This window comes from Xyrauchen texanus, chromosome 23 (assembly GCF_025860055.1).
Source record: "Xyrauchen texanus isolate HMW12.3.18 chromosome 23, RBS_HiC_50CHRs, whole genome shotgun sequence".
Lineage (NCBI taxonomy): Eukaryota > Metazoa > Chordata > Actinopteri > Cypriniformes > Catostomidae > Xyrauchen > Xyrauchen texanus.
Genome location: NC_068298.1, coordinates 36499295 through 36508020, shown reverse-complemented (window position 1 = coordinate 36508020; position 8726 = coordinate 36499295).

The following is an 8726-nucleotide window of genomic DNA, read 5'->3' as shown; positions in this document are numbered from 1 at the left end:
TTGCAATCTATTTTTGACGTGCAAACTAACACACACACACACACACACACACACACACGCACGCGCACATATACTCATATACATAAACACACACGTACACACATACAGCTGGAGCAGAGGGGATATATACAGTATATTAAAATGACTAAATCCACTGAATAAAATATTTTCTCATCTCCAAGGTTACTCTGATTTTTCTCCTGACGTGTTTATGGAGAGAAGACCAAGGTGGAGAAAATCTCTGAACTGATTTTTTTATACATCACTTGCTGTGCAGGGCTTTGATAACCTCGGGCCAAAAGAGGAAGTTGGCAGATGTATTTAGTTTACAGCCCATTTGAATGTCTGCCTTTCAGAGACAGCAACTTTATGCCTCTCTGCTACACAAATACACACACATATTCACCCGTATACATACAAAAATAGCACTATTTAGCACTCTTAATAGGCAATGCATTACGGCATTTAATTTGTGGTGCTTGCCTAACCCTAAAAAAAAAACATCACTATTGCTTATACTTTTTCAAACTTTTTCAAAACTCCTAACCCTAAACCTTACAGAAATGTGCGGTTTGAGAAGGAGAGGTAGGCAATTCCATTTCTAAGCAATTGGAATTGCATGAGACTTATTCTGTAAAATTGGTGCTTTGTTGTGTGTTCCTCATTAACATTTGTGTAAATGAATTTAACAATGAGTAGCTGATGCCAAATTTTGCAACGTCTTGTAAAGGAAACCCAGACTTGAGGATGATGTATGAACCTGAAGGCAGGTATTTATTAAACAAACAATATAGGTGACCAGGTGATTGGTGACCCCATGAAGATGCCTATTGGCCTGTCCCCAGTGTCCCCAGTGTTCCAACTTCTCCTCGGGTATTGGCAAATATGCACATTTTGATTGATTGATAGATAATAAATATTTGTATGTTTTAGTGGACATAATATATTTTTTTAAAGACTTAAAGTTATGTGTCAGCCCTGGTACCATCATAACTCCCCTCTATTAAAATAATGTACAATTCCGTAAATAAAAAACTCAGAATATCCTCATCATCCATTAAAGGGATAGTTCACCCAAAAATGAAACTTCTCTCATCATTTACTCACTCTCATGCCATATCAGATGTGTATGACTGTCTTCCTTCTGCTGAACAAAAACAAAGATTTTAAGAAGAATATCTCAGCTCTGTAGGTCCTCACAATGCAAGTGAATGGTGGCCAAAAATGTAATTATCTCTTTTTTATCACTTTATCTTATATTTTGTTAGGTTTGTCAGTAGGGGAAGATCTTAAATTGACATCCCTGTTACCAAGATTTTATATAGAAAATAACTGATAATTAAAAATGTAATATTTGTAGAAATATCAACATTAAATTGTCTTAATTTCTGTCAATTATAGTTCTTATAAATCAAAGAATAAAAATAAATAAATCATATAGACTTACATTGAAGGAGGGACCGAACGACATCGGAGGACCAGAGTATCATAAAAACTTGGGGGTGGGCTCTTTTGACTTGGACTAATAAGTAACCACCTCGCACTCATAACACCCTAGCATACACTTAGCAACACCCTAGCAACCACAGAACACCTCAGCAATCACAAAGAAAGGTCTTATTAATGTAACGGGAGCCAGCTGGTACGTGATAGCTGTGCAGTATGTGTAAATCTCATTCCCCTGGCCTCAAAAATTACGTTAGAGTCTGTAGCCTTTAGTCTCTTCGTTAGTGCACCTGCCTCCCACGCCGATGGCGTCGGTTTGGATCCTGTTCGGTGCAGGTTGAGCAGGTCTGGTTAAATTAATATATCAAATGCATTGCTAGATAACTAATATGTGTGCAACATGTGAAGCAGTATAACATTTACAAAAATAGTACATTTATTTAAAAAAAAAAAAAAAAAAACACACACACACACACACACACACACACATTTGTTTTGTATCTCTTACATAAACTTTACTGATATTAACTTACAAATGCATAAAAAAAATAAAATAAAAAAACAAATAGCATAAAAGTGAACCTGTTGCAAATCTAAATATGAGTTTAAATAGAGACTAAATAGAATTAATCAAATAAAGTTTGAATTTGTATATTATCTATATGCATCTGGTACAATTAGTCCAATATGCAAATCTAATATGCAGATGTCTATATGTGCATATTTGAAGATGTGTAAATATGCTTGTTAAGTTTTGCATGAAGCTGACCATCTGCATGTTTGGTGTTGTGGGCCCCTGACAGCATCCTGATGAAGGATCCAGGAGGCTTGGAGGAAGTAGTTTGTCCTGACCCCAGTTGTCCCTGAGGCTGTGGAAGCGTTTATCTGACCACAGCAGTGTGGCTGAAATCCTTAGTGATTTTTCTTGCCATAATCCTGCTTAGATGCTTACAGTACATGTCCTGCAGTCTGGGGTATCACCATGACAGTGAAATATTTTTATTTAAATCTTTTATTTTATACAGCCAACCCCTCATGATTGTGCATGACAAATACTGCATTGAAAAGTCAATTTTACATTTTTTCAGCTTGATCTTATGAATATTATATGACCCTGTTGACATTTTTGCAAAATTGCATGAAAGATATCATGCAGTGATGTCCACATTGTGGCGCTAAAAGCAAGTTCAATTTTCTCCAAAACAAACAAGGTTTTGAAGGTTAAAGCACTATCCAGTTTTAAATCAACAAATCCTCCCTCCCTACCCTGAACCTTAAACCTAAACCAACTGACTGAATACATTTTGTCATAGGGGTTTGTTCAAATTTCTGAGCCTAGTAATGAGCAAGAGTAATAGTAATGCTTGCCATAGTAAACACCATTAATAAATAGAGTTGTACAAAATATAGCATTTGGAATAATGAGTAAAGAGTGTTTTCTAGGAGGCAACATGTATCATTTTCAGTCGTGATTGCATTCAGTAGTGCATGTGGTGGTTTGGTTTCAGGTTCATAATCAAGAATGGATTGTCGTTCCTGCCCTTCTGTCTCCTGAAGTCCACCATGTAGGTTGTCCAAATAAGATTTATCCGGTGTCCATGCTACATTCATTAAGGAGAACACAAGCTACACAGATGCAGATGTCCCAGACAGGCACAAAACAAACTCCACGACCATGGCTAAGACTCCAAAGTTGATGGTCTTGCTCTCCAGCTTACGGAAAACATCTGTCCATCTCTCAGATATGGCCGTCTTGTACTTGTTCCACTCATCTATGAGAGTGGTTTCGTCAGTCAAACTGAGAGTGGAGATTCTTGAGTAGAAGTGTTCAAAGCTGCTCTGAATGTCTTTCCACTCTGGGATATCTCTCAGTAGTGCCCAGTCAAGTTTTTCTGTGTTCTCCAATGAGCGGCTCCAATTTTGGAGGTTACATGTACATGGTTAAAAGTGTCTGTTTGTACACTTTTTTTGTGCAAAGCCAATCCAAAGTTAATGCAAGGAATACTGAAATGTCTTTTAGAAACGTTGGGCATTTTTCTTGAGAATGAATGTATGCAAACAGACCATTGAAAATGTGTAGTATTCTTTCAAGAGCTGGACCAAGAGAGAGGAAATGTGTGTTACCATGCAGCAGTCATTTCTGATAGTCCAGCTGCACAAAAGTGAGTATGTTGCATATGACAGCTTCAGATTTGGAGCAGGCAGAAGAAAATTTCAGATCATACAATTTCTAGATCAATTTTGCAGTGCAGTCAGAAAACTATGCCCGTGCACAACAGGAAAGATAAGCTAAAAGTACTTCACATGGACTTTGTGGATAGTTTAATCCAATCGTGTACTTCAAATAACACAGTGTGATTTTATTGGTTTTACAAGCTGTATCCTTGGCTGTCTTTGATAAGAATGCTCACGTGACTGAGAAAGCCACATAGTTCGATAGAGAAATTTTAGGAGAGGGGAAATACGGGACAAAACACCTTTTTTTTCAGAATAAGCCAGGACACCAGAAAAAGTGCTTAAATATGGGACTGTCTCGGGAAAAATAGGACACCTGGCCACCCTACCACTATGTGACATTCATGGAGACAGTTGTCCTTGACAATGTCAGATTCTTCACCTCCACTTCCTCTATACCGATCATCTTACCATTACTGTGATCACACCCATCACAAACAGAGAGAGTGAGAGAGCCAGAATGAGAGAGAGAGAGAGAGAGAGAGAGAGAGAGAGAGAGAAAAGGAGGAGGGTGGGGTGGAAGAAGAGCAAACATGTCCTTTTGAGATAGACTCTAGTACTAATATTGACCAGCACGCTTCACAAAACACATACGCACGACCCTGCCACAGTAATGAAAGAGCCACAATGGGCCATCGACACGTTTTATCAACAACCTGAATTAGCAACGTCTGTTCACCTTGATTGCTGTAGTCTTCATATGTTTCACTTATACACACACACACACACACACACACTCAGCGCACATGCAATCCGCCAGCAAATAAGAGCATGTGGCACAAAAAAAAACACATAAAGCACATCTCAGTAGGTATGAGTCAGGGCTGCACACCACGGGTGGCACTAGGATTTGATCTTCTTGGGTGGGGTGGGGGGTTGGGGTGCAACTGTTTATCTGTTTGTCGAACTAAGGGGTTCTACTCATTGATCATTTATTTTGGGTGGGTCCCCTTGATCATGTTTCGGTGTTGGTCCATGGGGGGCTGGGGGTTTCAGCTGTATAGGATGTAATGCAATAAAGAGGAATGTATATTTTAGAAACTATACCCCCAGCACAAACCCCAAAACTAAACCTATCCATCAGTGGATTAAAAATGTAATGTTAGAGAGAAAAATGCAACCTCCGAATCACGCTAGTCAATGATTAAGTGTTTATATATCGATTGATGGTTACGCAGTTCCTTCCTGATTTCATCGCACAATCTGAACCCAGGTTTCCCACACTGTTGACGCAATGCGCTTCCGTTTGCACCACAAGAGAAGGTAAACACACTGGAGCCGATGCAAAAATGTCTAATAGGAGTTGACACTTGTCAGTGAGTTGGCATAATATGGCTGATCTAGGGTATTGGAACTGTCAGAAACAATAAGCCGACTTTCCGTGCAGGGATTATGTTGATTATGTACAACACAAGTTAAAAACTCAAATTTAAGAGTACAAAAAAGGTCCCCTTGACCTTGGCTTTGTAAAAATCCCTAACCCTAAATATAAACAATACAAACAGTGATGCTTGCCTTATGAACACCACTAACTGCACAAGCAGTGTGTTGTTTCTGATGAGAGAATCAAGTTTAAGTGGAGCCAGAGGGATGCACACACAGAAACGGTAGACATGTTTTGAAGGGTTAAAACTTCAGGCAGGCTCGAAGCTATGAGAAATCTGTTCTCTCTCGAACACAGCAACTGTTTACTATTTATCGTGGCGCTGATGGGCTTTTAAGAAATGATAGCTGTTGCCACTTCCAGCACTTAAGATGGAAATGACTTTATTACCTCATGAATGAACGAATGAATAAATAGCTAGACAAAAGTACAAATAAAGAATCATCTTCATCTCCATGTGGCATGAGGCAAAATACAAATCTGTTGAGCTATCCAAATTTAAACATCAATGTTTCCTTTATGCAAAGCAGATTTTTACAAAAGTAAATCTTCTAAATGACTAATATATTGGTTTTATTTGGCCATTTTGAGATTATCAGCATCAAACAATCACTGATCGTCATTTGAATAATTGAAACAAGTGTTACCCTAAGTTTTCATAAAAAGCAATCCAATGAAGATTAATAATTACTTCTCTAAAATTGTAATCGGATTTACTGTACTCATTACTTTGTCAGAAAAGTAATACAATTATGAATTACTTTAACGTTACTTTCTAAAACACTTTTCACAGATTTTAATTTTCTTTTTGCTTTAAAATAAAAATGCACTCAGTTTCCACCCTACAAATGACATATTAGGGGAACACACTCTTCAGATGTCACAGAAACACCAACAGGCAACATAGTAACATAATTCAAGTTTTCAAAGTATTACTGTTATAGAAATATGTGTAACAGATGCATGAAATAGGTTTATGTGTATGTAATACTTACACAAAATTAAATGAACTGAAAGTTAGTAACTGTCATTTAGAAGTAATTTAACTTCTTGTTTGAATACACTCAAATATATATATATATATATTGTTGACAAATTTTATATCTATTTCATATAAAATATTACATAACATTTAAATGTAATCATTTAAAATAATTAATAAAACTTTAAATATTTAAAATAAAAAAAATACTTAAAAGTATTTTTTTAGTTTTCTCAATTCAATTTGATGGAATTTTGTTATGAAGTTGAAATGAGAAAATCTTTTAAATAAATTGGGTGCAAAAGTAATTAGATTATAGTAACTAATTACTTTGTAATCAGATTACACCAAATGAGAATTGTGTCAATTGTTGTATAAGATGACAGCCTTGTTAATGGACATTGCAAGTTTTTAAATGATTTTAGTGAATTTAGAGAACATTTTGTGTAAAATAAGTGTAAATTTAATTTTCAGCATTTTATTTTTAGCAATTAATCTCATTTGTTGTAAGTAAATTGTATTGTAAATGTGCATGCATATACTGTATCTTTGTTTATACAAAAACGTTTTGTACTCTTTGTAACATTTTTCCAAATGCTGTTTGTAAATACCCCAAGTGGACACTGAAGCCACACTTGTGTCTGAAATGTCATTTCATTAAATAACAAAATATCAAAGAAAGTGTCATTTATTTTAATGAAAGCACAAGAACACTTTCAAAGCAAAACATTTGACAAAAAATAAATTTGTTAGGATTTAAATGCTAAAACTAATATATATATATATATATATATATATATATATATATATACATACATACATACATACATACATACATACATACACACACACACTGATGAAAATGAAATGGACAATTTGTGGTTATTGTCAAAATGTCAGTGGAACATGTTCAACGTTAATGCAATAGTGCCACAGGTTTCTGAGAAAAACTCTAGCACCATTTTTTTCTTTCAGGTGACAGATTGTTTTGATATGTTGTTATCTTGTACAATGGCATTCATGCATTTTAAGATGTTGCTTAAGTATCCATATACTTTATATGGTCACTGTATCAGCCACTCATTTCTGTAAATATCAATATCCGCATCAGCCTTTGAAAACCCATATCGGTTGACCGGCTAAGTTCATTGAGATGTCCTGAAAGTTTAAAGGCTGAGTGACAGCACTGAGGATATACGTTTTGACATTGGACAGATTGCGTGTCCCTCGGTAAGCCCTGGGGAGGCAATGTGACAAGGATCAGCCTCTTCCTGGGGTGGGTGGGGTATGAGTGTGTGTATTTGTGTGTGTGTGTTTAAGGTTAGGCTCACAGTCACAGATGTGCATGACAACCCCACGGCAACGGAACTGCTGTTACTATGCAGCCCACATCCCTAGCAACCGGGTAACATCAGTCAGATACAAGCAATTTTAATATTTAGATGTAAAAGGTTATAAATTAATTAGCCGAAGACAGACTGAGCTAGAAACACAACTTAATTTTGCTCATGATCAACTAATTAATTTAAACAGGTGTACTATATATATATATATATTTCAATATCACATTCAAATCCAAAGTTGTATAAAACCATCAATCCACAGGTAACTTCACAAGCAGATCACATTTGCTATCAGATCAGGTAGTCCAGTTTGTGAAAATGATATGCATGCACACATGAGCAGTGACACTAAATCAAATCAAGTGTTTAATAAACTTACCATCGTGGCTGCGGTATATGTGGCAGTGTGATGTGGCATAGTGACCTTCTCTATATTAGGAAGCATTGATATGTGTGCATTTCCTTGCAAACAAACAGCAATTACACTACAGTAAAAAAAAAAAAACATCTCAGAGAGGAAATGGAAAGGTGCAGAATGAGAGGGAGAAAAAGTGGTTCTCAACCGGTGGGTCACACGTCTTTTCAGATAGGGTCGATGACAGCAGGGAAAAAACAATGCTAAATGCAAAAACTTAAATGCAACTGACCATATAATCATATAGAATTGGAAGAGCAAAATAAATAGATTATTGGCATTTAAAAAGGAGGAGAATATTGTCCAATCAAACTCTATGGAATTGTGGCACAGATTTGTCAGTCATGATGTCAACCATGAACCTACACAGGGGGAGGGAGGGAGAGAGAGAGAGAGAGATAGATAGATAGATAGATAGATAGATAGATAGATAGATAGACAGACAGACAGACAGACAGACAGACAGACAGACTACGACCCACACTATATTAGTGGACTCGTAGTTAAAGGGACAGTTCACCCAAAAATGAAAACTGTCTCATCATTTACTCACCCTCATAACATCCCAGATGTGTCTGACTTTCTTTCTTCTGCTGAACACAAATAAAGATTTTTTGAAGAATATTTCAGCTCTGTAGGCTCAAGAGAATGGTGACCAGAACATTGAAGCTCCAAAAATCACATAAAGGAAACGGGAGTGGGGGGCCTGAACTCCCAGGGCACACTCCATCGTATTCTCCACCGTCAAAGTTCTCGCTAAGATGTGCATAAAAACATGTTTAGCGAGAGATGATAATGTAAACACAGAGAAGGTTAAATCCATCCATGTTGCGCATGGTGACTTCGTGCGAAAGCCCCGCTCTAACGGCTGACAGAGGTCCAGCGAAATGTTAAGCCCTGGGGCCCTGGAGCACCTTATTA